Consider the following 25,923-nt stretch of genomic DNA (forward strand, 5'->3'; position numbering starts at 1 on the left):
CCAACTGATTTCATTTTTTCTCAGTATATCTAAGGTTGTCATTCCAAATAACCAGCTCTTAATTGCATTGATTTTTTCTTTATTTTTTATTTGTTTGATTGTAATTATAGGGTTGACCAGGGTGGAAAGAAGTGAGGATCAGGGAAAAGTAGGGGAAATCACTCTTCCCCCACTCTTCCCCCACCCCATATTATTACAATGATAGAGTCCTTCAGCAACAGACATAGGTGCATCATTCTGCATTTAACTGTATCCTGACATTATCAGTATAGATAATGGTAGAAAATCCAGCATCTTCTTGTCAATATATATTTAACAGTTTATTTGGAGTTCATCTTTTGTTTGGGAGTAGAGATACAAACTGCAATATATCTTCACTTCTTGGTATGCTAATCTATATTACACCGTTCCTCCAGGTGAATATTTATGCGTGTGTGTATAAATACATGTGTATATATATTTGTGTGTATATATATGTGTGTATGTATTTGTGTGTATATATATATATATATATATATATATTCTGCATGAAGGTTACCTTATATCAGAGAGAACACATGATATTTGTCCTTTTGGGATTGGCTTACTTCACTGAGCATAAGGGTCTCTGCTTAGGACCGTTTTGCTGCAAATGGTAGAATTTCATTCTTTTTAATGACTGAGTAGATTCACCACAGTTTATTTTTCAATTCCTATTTTGGAAGACATCTGGGTTGTTTTTGTGTGTTCACTATTGTAGATCGTGCTGCTGTAAATATAGGATTACGGGTCACTTTCTGCTACGCAGATTTCATTACCTTGGGCATATTCCCGGAAGTTGGATAGTCAGATCACATGGTCGGTGTATTTTCAGTTGTCATTGACCCTTTAAATATTCTTTTTTAAAGCCACTACTTCATTTTTTCTACTGTTTATTTATTTTTTTCTTTTCTTAGGCCGACTTTCTGCTTGCTTTTTCTTGCTTTTCTATTTTTTGGGGGGGATTAGTAAATTTAGTGTTTACTCAAAATCTTTCTGTGTTTTTCATCTGTTTCAAGAATTTAAAAAAAATTGTTAAGTTTTATGTTTTTTCTTAGTTGCTCCAGAGTAAGTAGTTTAATTTCTAAAAGTTGCTTACATGGTTTCCAATATTATTCTTGTTACTGATTTCTACCTTTATCCCATTGGGGTATGAAAAGACACTTGATATAATTTCTGTAATTTTGATTTTGTTTAAACCTTTTTCTGGACATATGTGCAATTAAGAAGAATATGTGTTCTGGAACTTTTGGGTGGAATATTCTGCAAATGTCTGTAAATGCTGGGTCCAGTTGACTAGAATGTAATTTAATTCTGGTATTTGTTGATTTTCTATCTGGTTGTTTTGTGTATTACTGAAAGTGAGGGGTTAAAGCCCATTGTTGTTATTTTACTGTACTCTACCTATCACTGTTTATTAGCATTTCATTTGTTTGAGGACTCAAATATTTGTGCATTTATAACTGTTAATTCCTCTTTCTATATTAACTCATTTGTCAGTCACAGACATTTTTCTTTTGCTTACAGGTATATTTTATCTGATATAAATAATGGCTACCTTTGATGCTTTTCACTGTTGTTTCCATGAAATGGCTTATTCCATTATTTCACTTTCAGTCTATGTATGTCCTTAGAAATGAAGATTCTTATAAGCAATGTATAGTTGTATTTTCTTTTTTTAAAGAAAAATTTTATTTCTACTTGAAAGGCAGATTTACAGAAAGAAGGAGGTATACACACACACACACACACATCTTCCATCTGTTGGTTCACTCCCCAAATGGTCCCAACAGCCAGAGCTGAACTGATTGGAAGCCAGGAGCCTCTTCTGGGTCTCTTACATGTGTGCAGAGGTCCAAGGACTTGAGTCATTCTCTGGTTCTTTTCCAGTTCATAAGCAGGAAGCTGTATAAGAAGTAGATCAGCCAGGATATGATCCAGCACCCATATGGGTCCATACACAACTGGCAGGGAGGCATAGCCTACTGTGTCACAGCAGCCACCCCCTTGTCTTACTTCTTTATCCTTTTTTCTCCTATGATTAAGTGATCTTTTCTAGTAGTGTATTATGATTCCAAACTTTATTAGTTTTGATTTATCTATTATGATTTTTTAAAATTTTCACTTACAACAAAGAGATCAAAGGACATTACTGATATTTAAATTCGTACTTTAAAAAAATGGTCACCTTTATCTGGCAGGCAGATTTACAAAGAAAGAGAGACACAGAGAGATCATCTGTTATTGCACTCCCCAAATTGTCGCAATGGCCAAACCTTAGCTCTTCTAAAGTCAGTAACCTATAGCTTCTTGCTGGTCTCCCAAGTGAATGCAGGTGCCCAAGGTCTTGAACCATCCTCTGCAGGGAGCTGGATTTGAAGTAGGGTAGCTGGGACATGAACTGGTGCCCATGTGGCATGTCAGTGCTTCAGGCAGATTTACTTGTTAAGCCCCCCCACGCTGGACCTTAACATTGCATTTCAGGATAGGAAAAGAAACAAAGAGAAGTTACTATTCTTGTTTTGCAGATTATTTGCTTTAGCACTGTAACTATTTCATTCCATTCTCTCCTGGCCTGTCACATTTCTATTTAGTAACTTGTTGTCAAGTTAAATTGAAATGTTTGTAGACAGTAATTTTTTTTTTTTACTTTTGCTGATATACTAATGTTCTTTCTTGCAGGAGACTTGATTGAGTTGAACCTGACATGTGATGCTTGTGTTCATGAACTTGTTTACCTGTAGTTTTCTATTTGCTTAGGACATTGTGTTATTACCTCTTCAATAATATTCTAATTTCTATGGCATTCTCAAGATTTCTTTTGAGTTCCAGTAAGCCTAATTGCTCTTTAATAGGTTTCACATATTCAAATAAGACTTCTTCACTCTCCTTCCTTCTTTCATTTTTTTTTTAAATTTTATGACTGTATTTTTTAACCCCTATCTTTGAGCACACTCGTTTTTCTTACATTCTGTTTGTTTTTATTGTACGCCTCAGCTCATAAATTTTGATTTTCTTTTAATGTTTAGCTTTTAACTCTGCTGTGTTTGTCCGTTTCTTTCCTTTTTCTCTGTGTTTTCCTGAAACCTGTGGAATCTCCTTAAAAGTGTGCCTTAAATACTCTGAGAGATTGTACAATTCCTTATTTCTCAGTCAGTTTCATCTGCATTCCTTTTCATCCTATTGGTGAAGGTATGTTTCCCTGAAAGTTCTTGATGCTCGTTGACATGCAATAATATTGAAGAATTAGATATTTATGCAAGTCTTTGTAATCGGGTTTTATATTCTTTATTTCTATATAGACTGCTTAGTTTCTATGAGCTTTTGATCACTGCCATTATTATACCACTAGATTACATCCTAAGTCTATGTTTCAAGTTGACTGCTGGTATGCTATTACTATTTCAGCAATACAGAATACCCTAAGACTTAGATTTAGGAAAGACCAGACTTAGGAAAAAACCTCAAAAGTTGTTCACATAGGTTTTTTTCTGTCTGAGGCCACAGATGGTCCAGATGCTTCATCTGTAGTTACCAACCTATGATCATTGCCTTGCAATTCTGCTCTGGGCTGTTCATGGAGTGACCAACACTATGCTAGTATGCAATGACTTGACACTTCCTTCTGAGTCCTCAGTGTACAATTACTATCTTTGTGTCTTGATGTTTGGAGAGAGATGAGGTTGATAATCTTGTGACTACTATCTCTGCAATGTTTTCTATAACCTAAAATTTTTCTAAAACTTAAAATAATACTTTTTAGGAGCTGGTGCTTTGGCTCATCAGGCTAATCCTCCACCTGCAAGTGCAAGCATCCCATATGGGTGCCATTTCATGGCCTGAATGCTGCACTTCCCACCCACCCTGCTGATGGGCTGGGAAGACAGCTCAAGTCTGTAGCCGCCTGCTCCCATATGGGAGAACTGGAAGAGCACTGTGGCTCCTGGATTCTGATATTGGATCAGCCTTTATAACTATCTAGGAAGTGAACTAGAGGATGGAAGAGCTACCTGTCTTTCTTTCTTTCTGTAAACCTGCCTTGCAAATAAAAATAAATAGGCCTTTATAAAATAATGTTTTTGTTTAAAGATATATGATATTTATCTGATATGTTATTTAACTGCTTTTAATTGATATTGACGCAGGATTGTGCTCTTAAATGGCAGCCACCAGATACATGTGGCTCTTGAACATTTGGATCATCGCTTTTCTGAGCAGACATTTGGTGCAACCGAAGAAACAAAGCAGAGTCCAGTGTTTTATTGTCCAGATAAATTCAGCAGTTTCACTGGGAGACCATCCTTGGTCTGAAAGCAGAGCTGGAAGAATATCATCCCCTCCAATGAAAGCCACTACACAAATTCAACAACAGGAAGGAACATGGAATTTTACAACATCATGAAGTTAATTGACATGAGTGACCAATGTGTTAGAAAATGCAAGCTCTTAACCATATCCTGTGACTACTTCATTGACATCTCAATTTTAGTTTAAACATAACCGACTGCTATAAACCTTAAAATGGTTATAGGGTACTATTCAGCTGTCTCATGTCTTTTTTTCCCTCTTTTTTCCCCTTCATATTTATATTTAGCAGCTTATAGTATTCAAGCGTGATTTTTACTGAGCTTCGTTAATTTTAGGATAGTCCAAACAGGCTTATACCTCAAACAAGCCATATGTTAAGGATTGAGGAACAAAATGGTTTTAGGAGGGGTGTGCAGAGAAATCTTCAGTACCTTAATGAGGAGTATCTGATTGTCATGTCCTACCTAATAAGGTATATGGGAGTCCAGGCTGACTTTTTCTTGTCTGTTCTAAGATTTCCCTATTGGTCTCTCTCTGTCTATCTGATATAATTTTGGGGGCTCCAGAGCGACCCTGATGGTCATTGCAAGAGAGGGTGTGAAGCCAAAGTTGGAGCTAAGTAAGGACCAGAGAAGGCTCCTCTTCTGAGTCCTGAAGGAATTGACTGTTCTTCTTTTTCTGAGGACTGCTCAGGGGCTAGAGTAAAGATTCTTAAACTGGAACACTTAAGTCAGTAATTCCTTGACTAAAATTAGGAGCACAACTACTTCTCTATTTTTACTTAAACTCCAAACCAAATTTTGGAAAATGATTGTAGTCCATAAACTGCCATTGTATCATCAGGACTTGTAATGTTGACCATTAATTTAAATGTATTTACATGCAATATTATAGCAGTTGCAAATGCTTTCAAATATTTAGATTCATGCCTACTAGGGCAATAATCGCTGCATTTGCCTTTCTGTTCTAGTAACACATGTTTTTGTGACAAAAATGAATGAAAAGGAGATACGGAAATATGTGATCAAACTCTGCGTTGTCAGTAGTGATATTTCAAATTCATGGACTTGGATAACCCATGTTAGTGTCAGTTAAACTAAAAAAGTTATGTAAAATTTCAACTATGAATTCTGCACTGCAATGGGAAGACAACAAAAGAAGGCTGTTTGAGGGAGAATTGGGAAGGTACTTGGGTTGAAACTTACTTCAAAAAAACTCATTTTATATCACAATCTAGTATTCCCCGGGATTTATTTTAGCTGAAGTGCTCCTCCATGTTATTCCATTTGACCATGTGATTTTACAGCAGATCTGTGTGCCTAATTAAAGCAGAAAATATCAACTCATTTGGTCTATTAAAGCAGGCAAGCTGCGTCCTCTCTCAGGGAATCTTCTCCTGCTAGTCCCGAAGCTAAAAGGAGATTCGACTTCAGTTTTCATTGTCCCTCAGTTTTTTTCTAGTACATTTTCCCCAAATGTACATCTGTCTTTTCTAAATGGCTCAACCACATTTATTTACTTTGTGAGGTTCCTTCTAGTCCCTAGTGCCAGCTTGAGAATCTTTCCAAAGATAAGCACATATGGACAAATTCCACAGATAGGAGGCTTCATTCCAGAAAGTGATGTGTACGCTTTTAGAAATAAAGACCTGGTAGGTACCAAAGAGAATAACTATATTAACAAGGAAGTCACTTCCCGTTATGCTATGTACAAACTTATTTTATTGTTGTTTGTTTCACGGTGCATGAAGGATTCCCCACCAGACAGATATGAAAAAAAAGTTTGTTAAAGTAAGAGAACAAAATATAGGCATATTTACTTAGACACATTATAACATCACCCAAGATGACAGCAGTCAGGTATGGGGAACCAGCAGCAGGACTCCTCTTGCTGATAAAAAAGGACAATTTCTTGTTTTTTTTTTTTCCTTACTTCTTGTACACCTGTTTCAAGCTTAAAACATCCTGTGTTTGTATGTCTCAAATTAAAGTGACTCCAGATTTGGCTAGATTTGAAAACACTCAAGTCTAACTCTTTGACTCTTTAAGTATTCTGTGCTTCAATAATAGGAGCTCAGAAACAAAGAAGACGCTTATCCAATCCTAGGGGGCTAGCCCATCTACCCAAGGACAGGCATGAACATTCCTTTATATACGTGGCTCTTGGCATGGTGAAATGAAGATAGTTGCCAGTCGTCAGGGGCAGTTGCAGTAGTAAAGGCTTTTTTTGTTTGTTTGTTTGTTTTCTTGTTTTGTTGGAAGAGAGGAGTATATTGCTTAGTGGCAATGGTAAATGGACAAATGTAACAATCCCAGTCTGAGAAGGATATAATTTTCAGGGCCGCAGTGAAGAGGTTCTGAGTCACACCACAAGGTGTGACCAGCAGAAGAATTTCTGGCTGAGGAAGAGGGGAAGAGGTATGTTTGAGTTGGCTCACACAAGCTCACAAAATGGCACTAATTAATAACATTTTCCAAACCTACATTAGGTGACATCAACTTAATAGCTTGAATTCAGCCATGATGAAACCATTTACAATGAAAAAATCTGAAAAAAATGCTACAAACCAGGGTGTTTTTTAAAAAAAGATTCTGAATATCAAAAATTATCAGTTAGTTGTCCTTTTAGTATGTGACTGAATAAATTGTGGTAAGCCAGAAGTGAGATAGTAAACATTTCTAAAAAGAAATGAGCTATTAAGCCATTAAAAATGTAGAGAATTTATTCTGCTCTATTGATCTTCCTCTCTATCTTTGTGCCAGTACCACGCTGTTTTGATAACCACTGCCCTATAGTATGTCCAGAGGTCCGGAACTGTGATTCCCCCTGCTAACTTCCTGTTCTTAAGGATGGTTCTAGCTATCCGGGAAACCCACACAGATACAGCCAAATAATCTTTGACAAAAAGACAAACGACAATCCAGGCAAATGGGAAGATCTGTTCAATAAATGCTGTTGGGACAACTGGTTAATAGCCTGCAGAAACAAAAAAATAGATCCACATCTCTCACCATACACTAAGATCAGATCTAAATGGATAACAGATCTAAACCTACATCCAGAAACCTTCAAACTTTTGGAAGAAAATGTTGGAAACACACTGCAACACTTAGGGGTAGGCCCTCACTTCCTAAAAAAGACTCCAAATGCAGTAGAAATCAAGACCAAAATAAACAATTGGGACCTCATCAAACTAAGAAGCTTCTGTACAGCTAGAGAAACAATCAACAAAGTAAAAAGGCAACCCACAGAATGGGAGAAGATCTTCGCACACGACATAGGTGATAGAGGGCTGATCTCCAGAATATACAAAGAACTACAAAACAACCAAAATGTCAAAACAAACAAGCCACTCAAGAAATGGGCACGGGAAATGGGCAAACACTTCACAAAGGAACAAACCCAAATGGCAAATAAACATATGAAAAAATGCTCAAGTTCCCTGGCAATAAGGGAAATCCAAATTAAAACATCAATGAGGTACCACCTAACGCCAGTAAGACTGGCCCACATGAATAAAAGCACCAACAACACTTGTTGGCGGGGATGTGGGGAAAAGGGATCCCTACTCCACTGCTGGTGGGGCTGCAGGCTGGTACAGCCTCTATGGAAATCAGTATGGAGAATATTCAAACAACTCAAAATCAACATACCGTATGATCCAGCAATAGCACTCCTAGGAATATATCCAGAACAATTGTTTTATGAGAAACCAACATGCACTCCTATGTTCATAGCAGCACAATCAGTAATTGCAAAAACATGGAAGCAACCAAAATGCCCATCAACAGAGGATTGGATAAGAAAGCTATGGTTCATCTACTCCATGGAATACTACTCAGCTATTAAAAAAAACGAAATGCAGTTCTTTGTGGCCAAATGGGCCAAACTGGAAACCATAATGCTAAGGGAAATGAGCCAATCACAAAAGGTTAAATACCACATGTTTGCCTTAATTTAAGATGATATGATGTTATGTATAACATGTTATGTTTTGAATGTTATATGTTGTGTATAAACTAAAATTGAAGTATAGGTGAGGTGGTCACAGAAGGTGGCTGGGAACTCGCATTTACTTTTAACATATTGGTTACTCATTACTGTGTCAATTAATTCCATAATGATGTAAATTTTTGCTGATGGTATGTTGGAGCTTTCAATTGACTGGGATGATACTCTGCTGGCTCTGTCTTCAGACCAGAGAGGGTATACCTAAGAAGCCGTTGAACTTGACGGGACAATAAGATGCTAGACTCTATGTTTGGTATACGCTTGCAATGGGGGAATCTCAACTGAACTTGAGCTGTGGTTATGCAACAAGGTGGAGGAATCCACCATGGTGGGAGGGTATGGGGAGGGGTGGGGAGAACCCAAGTATCTATGTAACTGTGTCACATAATACAATGTAATTAATGAAGTTAAATAATAATTTAAAAAAATGTAGAGAATTTAAATTCGTATTGCTAAGTTAAAAAAAACTGAGAAAAGGACATATTATGGTTCTAATTATGTAACTTGCAAAAGGTAAAACTAGGGAAACAGTAAAAAGATCTGTGATTACCAGAGGCTAAAGGATGAAAAAAAAAAAAAGGTAAGTAGGTGTAACATAGGGATTTTTAGGTCAGGGAAACTTTTCTATGATACTGTCCTAGAGTGAACATATTTCATTATGCATTTGTTCAAACCCATGCAATGGAAAACATAAAGGATGAAACTGCATATAAAGTTTGATGTACATTTATAATGTCATCTATGAGACATACAAAATTATCAACTTAAAAATTAACATGCCAGAGCCCAGCATGATGGCTTAATTGGCTAAATCCTCACCTAGCAAAGGCTGGAATCCCACATGGGCAACTTTTCCTATCCTGGCTGCTCCACTTTCCTTCCAGCTCCCTGTTTGCGTTCTTGGAAAGCAGTGGAGGATGATCCAAGACCTCGGGACCCCGCACCTATGTGGGAGACCCCGAAGAAGCTACTGGCTCCTGGCTTCAGATCAGCTCAGCTCTGATCATTGTGGTCATTTGGGAAATGAACTAGTGAATGGAAATCTTTCTCTCTGTCTCTCCTCTCCCTAAATCTAATCTGTATTTTCAATAAAAATAAATGAATCATAAAGAAAAAATAATCTTATAGGTTTATTATATTTTGAGTCCTAATTGTGGTTACCTTGGATAAGCCAGATCAAATGATTTCACAACCCATGTAAGAAGAGCATTCTGAATGCCAAACAATGGACTTTGGGCGATTATGACAGGTCAGTGTTTCCTTGTCAATTGTAATAAACCTAGATATTTGATAAGGCACCTAATAATGGAAGCGACTTTGAATGTGTGGGAGCTATAAGCATATGGGTAATCTCCGTAGTTTCAGAAATCTCTGTACTTTCTCTATTGATCTACAACTTCTCTCAACAATAAAGTATTAAGTGTTTACAACATTGATGTAAGAACTTTAGAATGGTTAATAAAAGGGTTGATCAGTTTTGTCCCTAGGGTCAACTACAGAAAATGAGACAGTAGTTTCTTGCATTGGCTTCCCCTAATGAGAGACATGGGATCCTGGAGCAACTGCTTCAGGAGTTTCACAAGGAAGAACATGAGGGGATTAGAGAATGGGCTGTGGTAACATGATTCTCCACCAAAATAAGTATCATATTGATATGTGAAAATAAAATGCAATATGCATTTCTCCTTCCAAATCAAAGATGGATTCCCAATTAAACTATTAAGTATATCTTGACAATAAGATGCTGGACTCTCTGTCATTGTCCATATCTACAATATCAGGATACAATTAAATAGCAGAATGACGGACTTACGACTGCTTATAAAGGACTATACTACTGTAATAGTATAGGGGAAATCAGTAGGTGGAGGGGAATTGGGGAAATCCTTGAGCTTATGGAACTGTATAATAAAATAAATAAATTTAAAAAGATTGAAGAACCTACTATATCGGCTACTGGGAATGTGTTGAATATTCAGACACCAGTTGTCATGCCACTTGTAGAATTGTCTCATTTGAAGGGAGATGTCCTGAGAGGCTATGCCTCCATCCTGAGTAGTCCATATCCAATGGCTAATTTATGCAGGGATATAAAGTCCTGACTGTTGTTTTAACTTTGATCAACTCTGGAAGTTTGTCCTGTCTTAACTCCCTTTATTAGTTTATTAGAGTTTTGCACTGGGGATCCAATAAGGCTCAACCTTATCTTCTTACAAAGCCTCCTACCTTTCCTTCCTTTTCATGTGTGGTTGACACCAGGACTAGCCGTTAAAAGTTCTCTAATGTTAATGGCTTTCATAGTAAGCCTCTTAAGAATGGAAGCCCGTAATATGAAGTTAATGTAGAACAATCATCAATCAAGAGAGATAGCATAGTATGTCCATTCTGATTTAAATAGTTAATAAGATTACAGGAGAGAAAAGTTAATTTCTAAGTGCTTTTTGAAAAAAAAATCATTTACCTACCAGAGTGTTTCTAAAAGCCTATGAGGAAATAGGGGAAAAGTCAGAATTTTATGAGAAATTTGAGATTCTAGTAGTTGAATTCCGTGTTCAAACAACATGATTCATCATGGAGCTGGTAAGGAGCTTTTCTGTAACTCAATTTCAAGTAACTATTGAGTACCCTCTAAATTCCAGGCAAATGATGAAGAAAAACTGATATCTTTACCCATATTTTATTGCTAAAAAGTCAGATTTAGAGGCTTGGATTATGGTATAGTGTGTAAAGCTTCTGTCTGTGACACTGATATTCCATATTGTCATTGCTTCAAGTACCAGTTGCTCCACTTTCAATCCAGGTTCCTGCTAATCCACTTTGCTCCCTGCTTCTGCTGCAGGGAAAAGCAGTGGAAAATGGACAATTGTTTGGGCAACTGCTCCCCACATGGGAGACCTAGAAGAAACTCCCTGCTCCTGGTTTTGGCCTGGCTGTGTGGCTATCTGGGGAGTGAACCAGTGGATGGAAGATCTCTCTTTCAATTTCCCTCTCTCTCCCTCTCTTGGTAATTCCGATTTTCAGATAAAGAAATAATAAATACATCTTTATAAAAGTTTCAGATTTAAAGAGATTAGACCAACTTAATCAAATAACTCATGATTCATAGATGAAACAACTGGTTAGTTTTAGAGCTGGAATTTAAATATAGGACAGTTTTACTGCAGTCCAGTGAATTTTCTACTAGCCAAAAATTATCTTGAATGGTAATGATTGGAAAGAAATTAGGACCGGGGCCTTTAAACTCTATATTCTTTAAATACAGGCACAGATACTAGCATTCTCAAGATTATTGTGGGTAGATGTATAATCTAATAGTTTCTCCTGGGATCTGATTCTAAAATGCATATTTAATATGCATTTTATGAATAAAATATAAAATAAAAATTTTTATGAATAAAAATGAATTAAAAATTTATGAATAAAAATACTTTTCATGAATGCCACAGAAAATGAGCCTTGACAGAATTTCTTGACTATTGGGAATATACAAAATAAAACAATGTTTGTTTTTACATGCATAAAAAAATAGGTAAAACATTTAAAACAAAACAGGAAAAGTTATATTTATTAAAATAGCAAAAGGTTTTCTGAACAAAAATATGGTTTTCTAATATTCTGCTTTCAATCCTGATAATATGGCACATGCTGCATTAAAATTCCAAAATACAAAATTTAGTATTATATGAGCAATTAGCTCATGTTATGGCTAACATTACATCTTATTTCATGTAAATTACTACTCCTCTTGACATGCTGACAGAACAAAATTCATTTTTCCTGATCCTGAACTAAGTCCTGAAGATGCATAAATTAAATGATCCTTAAGCCTCCTGTCAAGTGTTCCCTTCACCATATAACAACAATTGTGCTTTACATCCAAAAATATTTACAACTTAACTTCATTAATTCATGGTTATGTATTTGGTTCTTCCTTATTCCTAATTGTGTAGCACAAAACATAACCATTGAATAGCTGTGATTTTCTGTGATTCATATTTTAGAGTAAAAATTTAGGGTTAATCTAAATACAAAACAGAAATCTTATATTGTCAAAGCCATACTGAAATAGTATGGTCAAATAGTAGTTTTCATAGGCACGGTGGAATTAATTTAGGAAACAAGTTGAAACAAATGACTGACGTTAACAGAGATGGGTAATTACATGTCCTTTGTGAGCTATGAATGACCAATGAAACCATTGGTGCCAAAAACCACACGTTGGGAAGTGCTCTTTTTGCTACCAACAAGACTTTGAAAGTTTCCTTATATGTTTAAAGATAGCTACGTGTTCTGTCATGCACGATTTCAGATAAAACAGAGTAATCTAATTATGAAATCGCTCAGTTTTCTGCTTATTTTTGCAGTCTACAGAGTATATATAATTAGATCTCTGAGCACAGAGTCACGAGTAAAGAATGATGGAAAAATACATCTTCTCATTTTAGAACACTTTAGGCAAGTATATTCATAATGCCATTACGGGAAGTAGCTGCAAAAGGGAAGTTATCTGACAAAGAATGTTATTAGGTAGATAGACTCAAGCTGTGCATTATACAAAAGTTTGTGAATTAGGTATACTAAGCCCAAATTCATACTACAATTATTTAGAAAAGTTATTCATCATGTCTCAACTCAAAAATTTTGTCTGGCTCATTCTGATGTTCATGACTTACTCTATAATGACAACATGTTCTACTATTTTTGTCTCTAAATATGCATTTACAAGTTGATAACATTACGGTCCTTCTCATTTCTTGATAAGTTTTAATAAACTATGTCCTCTTCTGTCACATTTCTTTACTTTTTGCACAAGCCTTCCACACATAATTTGATGCAATGTCTTTTCTGAAACAGAATGATGTAGGTAAAGTTATACATTGGACACCAACATACAAATGTCATAATTACATACTTATTCATAATTAGAATTATGGAATTTCCAGTGATGAATATGTAAAAAAGGATCAGTAATTAGCTTTAGAGAGTCATTGGTGCTTTGAAAGAGCTGGTTTATGTTGAATTTAATGATATGTGAAATATTTGTTATGCATTTAGTTTAAATACATTAAAACTAGATTTTAGGTTCAAATTATAATTGACTTATACATACATATTTTAAAAATCTAAAGAAATTCTAATACACAATAGGTTGTCTCATTATTTTCTCACGTTTTTCTCTTGGGCTTTCCATTTTCTGCATATGTCAACAGACAGATTCAAATCAAAACGTGATACACATGAGAACCTTATTGTAAAAACACTTCATTCATTTAGGGGCATACTGCTGAATTTTATTTTGTTGTAAGGGAAAGTGAACACACAAAAAAAATAATAAATCTAAAAAATGTGGTAAGATATACCAGGTTATCCGTTAAATATGTCCCTAGCTGAGATAGTGCTTAATTGTCACAAAATTGTTTCCAATGAAAACTAGTTAAGAAGTCAAAAGTTCAGGTTTTCTAGTCCCAACACCAATACGTAATTAATTTTCAGATACTTAGAATAGCCCACTGTTCTCATTCATTTATTAACTTAATAGTTTAGATGTATCCCCTGTGGCACAATTACTAAATGCCAGAGGTGTTTTTGGTGCTTCAAGAATACTGATCCAGCTATTCTTCACAATTATCCTACGAGACAGCTATTATCTCTTCAGCCACACAGATTGATAAGAAAATTGAACAATCTCACACAAGTCTTAGGTGGAGGTAGATTTGAATGGCATCTAGAGTCAGTGTCCTCTTTCATTACATGCTATGTTGCCTTAATGGAATTGTTATTTATGATGTAATTTTGAAGTGTTACTGGAAATGAAATAATTTTTTTTTTTTTTTGTAAATTTGAGTTATTTAGAGGAAGGGAGAGGACTCTCATTGTCTGCTTCTCCCTCCAAGTGCACCCAATGGCTGGGCTGGGCTGATGTTGAAGCTGGGAACTGGGGACTCAATCTAGATCTACTATATGGGTAGCAAGAACTTAATCATGTGAGCTGCCAACCCTGCTTCCCAGGATCAACATTAGCAGGAAATTGTATTCAGCAATGGAGCCAAGTATCAAATCCAGACACTCTGGTATGCAATGCGGGCCTCTCAACAAGCACCTTAGCCTTTAGATCAAATACCCACTCTGGTATCTTTGAAAAGTGAATTGAAACCATATATTCTGAAAAATCTATAGCTAGATTTCAAAATCGTCCTGTACCAAAATGTCTTATAATTCCATTTGCCACAAACTTTTTACAAGCATCCGTTAATCCTATAGTGAAACACTTCATTCTTTGTAACACTATGAGAATTGTAATGAGAGTCTTCCCTGCAACCTGAAAATTCTGTTACAGACCTGAAAATCTGAGATCAATACAAAGGGAATCAGGAAGAACTCAATGGAGCCGGTAATGTGGCATAGTATGATAAGCCTTTGCCTGTAGCGCTGGCATCCCTTATGTGTGCTGCTTTGAGTCCCAACTGCTCCATTTTTGCCAATGAGGCTGGTAAGGCAGAAAAAGATGGACCAAGACCCTGGGCCCCTGCAACCATGTGTGAGACTTGGAAGAAACGTGTGGCTCCAAGTTTTGGATCATTTCAGTTCTTGACACTGTGGTCATTCTGGGAGTGAAACAGCAGATGGAAGATAATAGTCTCTGTCTTTCTCTGTCTCTCTCTCTTTCAATTAAAAATAAATAAATGGTCTTTAAAAAAAAAAGAAGTAGCTCCATCTCCCAAATAGAGATGTTAGAACATGATTACAGGAAGTGCTAAAATTCAAGAAAAGCAACGCTGCTCTGAATCAACGACTGCTCACATCTACCTTACATAAATTGGTAAAAGCAGAAGAAATGAGATCATAGAAAATAAAACACATTCGGAATGTGCTGCTGTTATTTTAAATAAGAAGGAAAGGCAGTGTTTATCTTCAAATCAAAAGATATGCTTCAAGAAAACCACTTGGAGAGGTGATTCTGCCCGCTCTGTCATCTGGATGGCACTGTGCCTGGCTTTGAAACCCACCTAGGAAAGTCTGACGTATCAAGGGTGCATGCCTATATCAGACAGAGATGATGAAAGTGAAAGGCAGAGACATGGAGCAAGCTAAACGTTCTCCACCATGGCCTCTTTCTAGCTAAAAATACATTGTGCAGGAGTAAAAATCTACCATAAGACAGACCTAAAAGAAACAAAAAGTAGTTATGAGGAGTGGCATTGCTTATATCTGGGGAGATCCATAGAGGACAATAGACAAGAGACATTTATAGTTGCCCCTGCAGGGAATGACAAAATTTTGTAAAAAAAAAAAAAAAACTGCTATACATTGATCTGTAGGACATATGGAAAAAACGAAAAGACCAAGTGCTATACTGTTATAAAAGAGAGTAATATAAAAATCGATATAAAATACACATATATTTATGGTGAGACATGTAATATATGTATACTTAAGTGGTGAGAAGTTCATCTTTTCTGTATGTAATTATTTTTGAATTTTGGCACATGTAAATGTTTTACATAGTTAAGATGACAAAATTAAATAAAAATGACATGAGAGAGAGTTGGAAGGAAAACATTTCGAATGATTTTAGACACAATATTTTGGCTGTTTTGTCTTTAGTGGGATGTATGCTAAAGACAGTAATAACTAAAAAGAAATGTAAAATTTATTTCAGCATTTTTATGTTACTAGCGATATCAGCATAGTTATTTTAAAACTAACATTCATAGAAATCGGGTAAAACAAGCAAGTATGTTAATACCTACAAAGAGCAAGATGTTCAGAGCCAGAAAAAAAGTTACACAATTTAAAATCAGAGCACTTAAGTGCTATCTTTGTGATCTGAAATGTGACTGGAAAAGAAAGAATAATTTTATTTTCACAGTTATCCACATGCTACTGAAAACATCATCATACTTCCCAGTGCTTGAAGGCCAATGCTGGACACACCAGAGCCTATGCAGGGAAATCAAATTTATTCAAGATGCCAGTAGTCTTGGGAGATGGAGTACATCACCCAAGCTAAACCATATCAAGTTTAGGAGAGCTTCTGCAGGGAGCAGGCAGGAGAGGTAAAGGTGGAATCAGAAAGAAGGAGAACAAAGGACAACACCACAACCATTACTCTCAGCCTGGGCCACATCACTTTGCAACTTCAGCCAGCTTTCTGAAGGCCAGCAGTTTCTAGAATTCTCAAGCAAGCATTATTTGTATGTTAAGTTCAACATAAGTCTGATTAGCTGCAAAGTCAGAAGGTAGCTTTTGTTGAACAAAATTCAGTCATTTGATCTATGGTTCTGTATGTATGTATTTCTTAGCTATGCCCCTAGAAGCATTCTACATCAATGATGTAGCCATGACAGCTGTATCAAAACGTGATGTCCAGCCATATCTCTTTGTCCATAACTGCCCTTCACTCTGACACCTCTCTGATTCTCTTTAGAAATCTTCTTTCTCTGTCTGGGAGGCGGGTGCCCAGCTGCTCTGATGGATGCCCCTCCCCTCATTTATACTTGCTACCTTGTGTTGTGATTCTGTCTCATGTCTAAATTCTCTCTCCTGAAAAAACAAACTCTGACCCAGCCACCCCCAGTAACATATTTGGCAGACCTATCCCAGAATAAAATCATAAGAACCTGGCAAATTCTGAGAAAATTTGATCAAAGGATGTCCTCTGCCTCTCCTTCTATTTTTACCCTTGCCTGATCTACCAATCTCTACTGATATTTCCTGGAGACAGAGGCTTCCCCCTCCATTTGCTATCTCCCTTTTTCTCTCCCCCTCCATATTATAACAGTAGTATATTGCTTCAGTAGCAGTTACAACTTTAACATTCTGCTGTTTAAGTGTATCATGACATTTTAGGTATAGGCAAAGGTAGAAAATTCAGTATCATATTGTCAAGCTATATAGCTAACAGTTTCACTGGGAGTCCTCCTTTTATTCAGGAGTGGAGAGGCCTAATGTGACATAAATCCACTTTCTGGCATGCTAGTCTCCATCATATAGTTCATCTAACTGTCTCACATTTTGCATGAAGTTATGAAGGAGAAATTTTACAAGAGACGTAAGCCAGCTTACTCTCTTTGTACCGAATCCCTCCTCCTAGGCATGATCTGTCCAGGGTCTGTTCACTACCCCGTCTCCCTTGTCTCAAATGTGGGAAAGGGGTGGTCATTGTGGGGAGCAGAGGACTTGTGTATGTTCAGCAGTCAAGGCTCAGCACCTGGTCTCAGTTGGCCTTCCCTCCAAAAGGATGCCATGGTGTCTCATCTTCCCTATCTGCTTAATTGCCATTTTAAAAAAGACAAGAAAAAGAACTGATTATAACAGGATATCTTAACTGCTGGTTTTACTACTGACCAGACTCTCTGCAGGGCCATGTTTCCAATGTTTGCCTTAAGTCCCCACTCCTCTCCCAGATCACCTGCCCTGACCCAAAGAGTTCACATTTTCTCACCTGCTGAACTATGCACATTTCTCTGTCCTCCAATTTAAGATTTCTTTGTTCTCCATTTGTGAACATATGTGCCTTGTTAAACTATAGCACTCTCCAATCATCACCGCTTATAAAGGTCTGAGAAACTCTGCTGTACTTCCTAAGAGCCAATGAAATGTTGAGTTATTCTTGAAATCATGATTAGTCTGAATTTTGTCATCCACAATGCGATTTTCAGAAATATTTCTGTCAAAATATTGTTGGTACTATGTTTAAATGTCTTGCTTTTATCTGACTATTGCATCTTCCCCCATGTTCTTTAGGGCCAATAGAATCCTTGATTGATTCCACCATGAGCTATACAACTACTACACATTTAAATATAATACAGGGTATATGTGTTGCTGAAGAAATGAAAAAGAAAATAAAGAACCTTCTTGAGGAAAATGATGCTACTCTATGATCTAGGAGTCATTAATGAATTTAATGAGAAAAAAAGCGTGTTTGAAGAGATGAAACTAAAAACAAAAAACATCAGAATCATGGGCTATAGTTTCCTCTGTTGGTGAAATGTGTCCTCTATAGGCAACAAAGACATGGGTTTTTGTTTTTAAACACAGTCTAATAATTGCTTGATGAATTTAAGTAATTTACATTCAGGGTTAATACAAATAGGTGGTAATTTGGTCCAGTCATTTTAGTCATAGGTGGCTCACTGATTCAGTCTTCTGTTGTTATTTTACTGGGTTGTTCTTTACATTTGCCATTGGTTTTGGTGGGTGTTATTCCTTTTCTCTGTCAAGAGAGAATCTTCAGCTATCATTTGTAGGGCAGGTCTGGAAGAGGTGTATTCTTTTAGCCTTTCTTTGCTAAGGAAATCTTTCCTGGGTGCATTATGCTGGGCTGACAATTTTTTTTTTCTTTTAGAATCTGGAATATGTCCCTCCATTCTCTTCTGGCCTGAAAAGTTTCCTGTGAGAGCTTAGCTGTAAATTTAATTGCCATCCCTCTATATGTCAGTTGATTTTTTTCACATACATATTTAATGATCTTTTCCTTATGTTCGCTTGAAGATAGCTTGATTATCACGTGTCTTGGTGAAGATCATTTTTGGTCAATCCTGTTGGCAGTTCTGTGTCCATCCTGGATGTTGTTTCCCTAATTCCTTCTCCAGATTAGCAAAGTTATCCTTTATTGTTTCATTAAATACGTTTGTAAACCCAGCTTCTCTTTCTGCACCTTCGGGAACTCCCATAACTCTTATATTTGGCCTTTTAATAGTGTCTCTTAATTCTTGCATCCTTTTTTTTTTTTTTTTTTCGGCTTGATACAGGTTTGCTTCCAGTTTATTGGTTGTTTCCCGCTGGTGACAGGAAATATCTTCCAATTCTGAGATTCTTACTTCTGCCTGTTTTATTGCATTATTAACTTTTCATGGGATTTTTAATTTTCTCTATTGCATCCTTCATTTCCAATAATTTGGCTTAATTTTGATTCAGTGTTGCTCTTTACTGTGTGACAGTCTCCTTAGATTCCTTGAACTCCTGTCTTCTCATTGTTGATCAGAAGCTTTATAATGAGTATTCTGAATTCCGTGTACTTCAATCCCTCGATGTATTCCTCAGTTAACTCTGAGGTTGGCAAAGGCCTTTGCTTTTTTGCAGGGGAGTCTTCCGTAATATGTGCCTCTGTCTCTTCTTTTGCTCTTGGCCATTGCACTTCTTGTTAGCAGATTTTTCGCCTTGGGGCAGGTTTCTAAGCTATGTCATTCACAGGTATACAATTTGAGTTACTTATTGTGGTTGGTACACAGTTCTTTGTAGTCACTCCTGGTAACTCTCTCCAGTGAGTTCCAGGTCTGGGTTCTTATGTTAGACTTCCACCATAATCACCATAGCCCCAACTCTTGGCTCACCACTCTCTACCTCCTGTGATCCCATGCTGTGTCTGCACCGTTGTCTGTACAACCTTACCTCCACTTCCTGTTTGAGCAGTTTCCAGGATTAGGGAAACACCAAGTGTTCAAAATAGCTAGATTTTTGGTGATGCTGATCCTGCCAGAACCTGTTGACTATTAGGTCTGAGGGCCACACAGACCTATTTTCAGTCCTAAAATGCCAAAGTCAGTATTATTTTTGATGAAGGGTCATTGCAATATACTGAGCTCAGGGAGTTTGCTCCCAGGTCAGGGCATGCGCAGCTCATTGTTATTCCTGCAGTCTCAAGAATTTTGCCACACTATATTAAATGGTGTGTGATGTGCTACTCCTGGAGTTCTGGATCTGCTGGCTGTTAGGCCGTTAGGCCTGGGTCAACCTGGATCTCTTTTGGGTGGAACTTGTAGGATGCCATGTCATTGGAATTCACTGGGCCAGAAATGAGTTCACTCCCAGCTTAGTGCATGTACAATCCTGTCCCATAGCATTTACTTCGCTACATAAAATGACACTTGATTCTGCTTGGGGGGCTGGGACTGGGTTCTGAAACCCACCCTATTCCCACACCACCTGTTTGTGAACTGCTACTCTGTCTCTGCTCCTGGTCAAATCAAACAAAGCAGCAGGACTGGAAGTTCTTTATCTAGGTTCAATTCTTGAGCTCCTGGTGAGCTCTCTGTCGCACCTGGTTGCTGGTGGAGTTCTGGTCTCAAGTAGAGTTCAGAAAATTGCTTGCTGAATGCTGCTGGGGTATCTGGTCACTGCAACACCACACTGTTGTCTTGGCTGCTTTCCTGTGTCCCTCGGTCTCCAGGTGCCTCTCTGTCATCGGTCTGTTTTTTCCTATTTCCTGGAATGTGCCCTCTCTGCTTTACACTGGGTAATATTTCTGGTCTGTTTAAATGTGTTCTTACGCTATTTTGCCATGTTGATTCTCCAAATACTTCAAATTTTTGCATACATTTAATACATGCATATTTCACCTACAAAGGATTTATTTTGGGAAAAAAGTGAATCAAATTGAGAATCCAAAGAAATAAATTATTAATCAGGGAACAAAGCAATCACCAAAATTTCCAATTTTCTGCCACATCTAAAATACTGTGTCCCTCTGGGGATAAAATAAAGATATAAAACATCAAAATAAATACAATCAAGATTTCTTGAGTTTCTCAATCTGAAACATGAAAGACAAGAGGATGAGCTTGAAGACAAAGATAGAGTTTTTTTTTACGTTTATTTATTTTTATGGGAAAGGCAGATATACAGAGAGGAGCTGAGACAGAGAGGAAGATCTTCCATCTGTTGATTCACCCCCCTCAAGTGACCGCAACAGCTGGAGCTGAGCTGAGTCAAAGCCAGGAGCCAGGAGCCCTTCCATGTCTCCCATGTGGGTACAGGGTCCCAAGGCTTTGGGCCATCCTCCACTGCTTTCTCAGGCCACAAGCAGGGAGCTGGATGGGAAGCAGCTCTGCCAGGATTAGAAACAACACCTATATGGGATTCCTGGCACGTTTAAGGCAAGGACTTTAGCTGCTATGTTATTGCACAAAGTCAAAAGATAGATTTTTAAAAAATATGACTGTCAGGTTGGAAGGCGAGTGGACTACTGAAAGCAAATACGGTCACTAACTAAAAGTTATAATGCAAACAGTAAGATACAATGTGCAAAATACCTTCAAATAATTAGTTTTCTAACAATTCCCTCTATTGTAAAAATAAGTGATTTTGTCTGAGAAGAGTGATGCCTATTACAGCTATTTAAATATTTTTGAATAATCACCATGCAGCATATTAATTTTAGTATAACATTACATTTGTGTCAATTTAACTTTGTTGCAGATTTTATTACCATCCTAAACCCTGTTTTTCTGCATATTCAATTGTAAGATTCTTATTTACAAAGCATGGACATTCTGCCATAGATCAACATAGAATAATGTTCAGTAGTTTGCTCTTACTAAATGCTATGGAAAAAGTGAGACATTTACTGGGCTTTTCTATGAGAAAGTGTTTCCTAGTACAGTTTACATCAGTTGTAGCTTATATTGTAAGTATTTGAAAAATTAGACTTAGAGGCTGGTAATATTTTAATACTGTCACAAATATAAGTAAATTGTAATAAAATTAAGGAGTTGGAATTATTTTTTGTAACACTGTGTGTCATTTAAAATATGACTATACTCAGGTCAGATGTCAGAAAAAAGAAAATATTCATTGATATATTTTATGATGACAATTCACAAATTGTAAAATTAATTGCTCTATTCTTATTTTGTAATGAGAGAAAGCTGTCCAATAACTGTACATGTGTTATGTATACATATATACACAAATCATAAGTAGAACCTCCTATACATATAGATATTTATTTTACTTTTTTTCTTCACCAACTTAGCTGCTGTTAAAGATGCAATTCAGTACTTTTAAGTGCATTTATTACTGTTAGGCAACCATCACCGCTACTCATCCCCAGAAAGCTTTTAGTCTCACAAAATTGAAATTCTGTACCATTTAAATAAACTATCTCTTCTCCCTCCCATTCTGATTTCTATGATTTTAAATACTATACGTACCTCATGTAAGTGGAGTAGTACAGTAGTCCCCTTTTTGTGACTAGTTTATTTTACATATAAAAGTAGTTTTGAGGTACCTGCATGTTACAGCACCTGTGTTTTCATCCATTTTTAAGGCTTAAGATCTATCACCTGTATGTACACTTTGTTTATCCACTCCTCTGTTGATGTACAATTGTGCTGCTTTCAAGTTCTAACTATTAAGAAAGATACCGTCACCAGCATGGATGCACACACAAGTATTTCTTTGAAAGATTACTTTCACTTCTTTGGCGTGTATTACACAACCAAAAGAAAAGTTTATGAATCCTAATACTATTCTATTTTTATTTTTGCACAATTGTCCTGCTGTGTAACACACTGGCTGCATCACTTGCAGTTTTAATAAAGGTACACAAGGATTCCAACTTCTCTGTTTTCTTACCAATATATTTTTTTTTTGTGAACGTACTCATCTTGATTCGTGTAGATGGTATCTCTGTAGTTTTAATGTGTTTTCTTTAATGATCAGTGATACTCAGCAAGCTTTCATGTGTCTATTGTACATTTGTACATCTTCAGAGAAATGTCTATCCAACTAAATGTGGATGGAAAAATATTTAGAAATAAACTGCATATGTAGTGAGTACATACAAACTTATTTTCCTGCATTTATTTCTTAAGCAAAACAACTGCCTATAAAGCATTTACACTGTGTTAGATACTGTGAGTATTGCATACACTATAATTCATTATGACATGGAGGTAGGACAATAGAGATCAAACACTCATGATAAACATACTAATTGACTCATTTGGTGGAAATATTTATGAACTAATTATCTTTCAAAGTTCTCATTTCTGATTATTGTTACAATGAGAATAACATTTCAATATGAAGTATAGATTTTGGAGAGGGTATTCAAAGTATAGCAGCCACATATATGAGCATTAATTTACAGGCCCTCTATTCTGTTCCATTGATGTACATTTCTTAATTTGTACCAATACCACATTGTTTTGAGTATTGTAGACTTGTAATAATTTTTGTAGTTAGGAGTTGTAAAACCCATGACTTTATTCTTATTTCAGATTGTCGTGGCAATTTGTGTCTCTTGAGATTTTGAATGAATTTAATGATTTTTTTCTATTAATGAACAGAGAATGATTGATATATCAAAATAGCTTTGGTTGATTGATTTGAGAGGAAGAGAGAGAGAGAGAGAGAGAGAGAGAGAGATAGCACACTCTAATCAACTAGTTGACTCTCAAAATAACTGTAACAGCTAGAATTAGGGCAGGGCAAAGACCAAAGCTATAAATTCAATCTAGCCTCCATCACCACCTCCAGGGCAGGCAGGAAATTAATCTCTTAAGCCATCACTTACAGCATTCCAGTGTACACATTAGCAGGATATTTAAAAAAAATAGAGCCAGGACTCAGAACGAGGCTGCCTGATACAGGAGGCAGTGATCCCAAGCAGCATCTTAACCACAATGCCAAGTACCACCAGAAAATATAGATGAAGCTGGTGTTGGTTTGTGGCAATCACACGATTGATATTTTTGTAAAGACTTTGTATTTGCAAACCTTGGTTTAATTTCTGCCCATGTTATTATTAATTTTCTGGGAAAATACCCAAATAATCTGTATCATTTGTATGTTATTTATTTATTGAAATAGTTAATTTTTGCTTGCTTCATAAATACTTATTTTTTAAATTTGGTTCACTAAGATAATCTAAAAAAAGTCTAGTCAAAATACCTTTGCTGAAATCAAATAAAATTAGCATAATAGGTTTTTAGTGAACCTATGTTGGCCTCCTAGATTTCCTCATTTATTTTTCTCAGTGCTCTTGAATTTTTGGACACTCACCACTCCTGGTCTTGAAACATCTTTTCAATTGACACAAGTTTTCAACAGTCATTAATTATAGGTTATTTTGCAATTTCTGATGCTTTGAAGTGCATTCATTTAAGCAAAAAGGCATATGCTTTAAATGCATTAATTTATGTTTTATATAAAATATATTGCATATTCATGTAAACACTTACAATTTTGTAAGAACAAATTGTAGCAGAATTGTCTGTAAACTGAAAAATTATTTTTAGATGGCACTATATATATAAAATATATAGAAATACATAAATAGATGTATAATATTTATATAAAAATTTTGTATAATATTTATATATTTATATAAATAAATATATACTATATAAACCAGTAAGACTCATCAAGGAAGCTGAAGGTAGGAGTCATATTTCAAGATTATCCACTATTTTCTTTTTTTTCTTTTTAAAATTTTTTTATTTTTTTAATACATTTTATTATTGTTGTTATTATTTTATAATACAGTTTCATATTCCCTTATCCGCTCCCCAGTTCCCTGCCCCCCAGTTCCTCTACATCATTACTAACATACAGTTCTTCATACTCAGTCATATATCCAACATTGCGGGCATAGACACTAGCAGAGAGTCCAGAATCCTATTGTCAAGATATAGTAAACAGTTTCATTGTAAGTCCATCTTTGTCTGGAAATAGAAACGCATACCACACTATATCCTCACATCTAAATGTTAGTCTCCATTTCACAGCTACTGTACATCCTCTTAAATGAAAAGTCATGATTCAAAATCAACAATAGAAAGAGAAATTTACAATGCCATGAAGTTAAATGACATGTTACTAGATATGACAGTTTCCAACACAGCTACTAAACATCCCCTTAAATGAGAAGTCATGATACAAAATCAACAATAAAAAGAAAAATAGAAATTTACAATGCCATGAAGTTAAATGACATGTTACTAGATATGACAGTCTCCATTACACAGCTACTATACATCCCCTTAAATGAAGAGCCACAAAACAAAATCAACATCAGGGAGAAAAAAGAAATTAACAACATGAAGAAGTTGAATAACATGCTATTAAATGACTAATGTGTAGCTGAAGAAATGAAAACCAAGAACCTTCTTGAAGAAAATGATGCCACTGCATGATCTACGAGTCATTGAATGATTTAATCAGAAGGAAGTGTTTTGAAGAGATGAAACCAACAGAAAACAACAAAACCCATGCGATATATTTTCCGCTAATCTTTGTTGAAGTGTGTCTCTTTTAGACAATAAGCAGATGGGTTTTGTTTTTTAATCCATTCTACTAATCTATGATGTTTGATTGGGCTTAAACCATTTACATTCAGAGTTTAATATACATGGGTGTGACGTTGGTCCTGTCATTTTAGGAATGGGTTGTTCATTGGTTTAGTCTTCTGTTGTCATTTTACTGGGATGTTCGTCACATTTGCCTTTGGTTTTGGTAGGTGCTATTCCTCTTTTCTGCCAAGAGAACATCTTGGAGTATCATTTGTAGGGCATGTTTGGAAGAGGCAAATTCTTTTAGCTTTTCTTTACTGTGGGAGAATTTTATTTCATTTTCAAAGACAAAAGAAAGCTTTGCTGGATATGTTATCCTAGGCCGACATTTTTTTTCTTTTAGAATCTGGAATATGTCACTCCATTCTCTTCTTGCCTGTAGAGTTTCCTGTGAGAGATCTCCTGTGAGCTTAATTGGCTTTCCTTTATATGTCAATTTTTTTTTCATGTGCACATTTAAGGAGTTTTTCCTTATGTTCAATTGAAGAGAGCTTGATTATCATAT

Source organism: Ochotona princeps, chromosome X, assembly GCF_030435755.1.
Source record: "Ochotona princeps isolate mOchPri1 chromosome X, mOchPri1.hap1, whole genome shotgun sequence".
Taxonomy (NCBI): Eukaryota; Metazoa; Chordata; class Mammalia; order Lagomorpha; family Ochotonidae; genus Ochotona; species Ochotona princeps.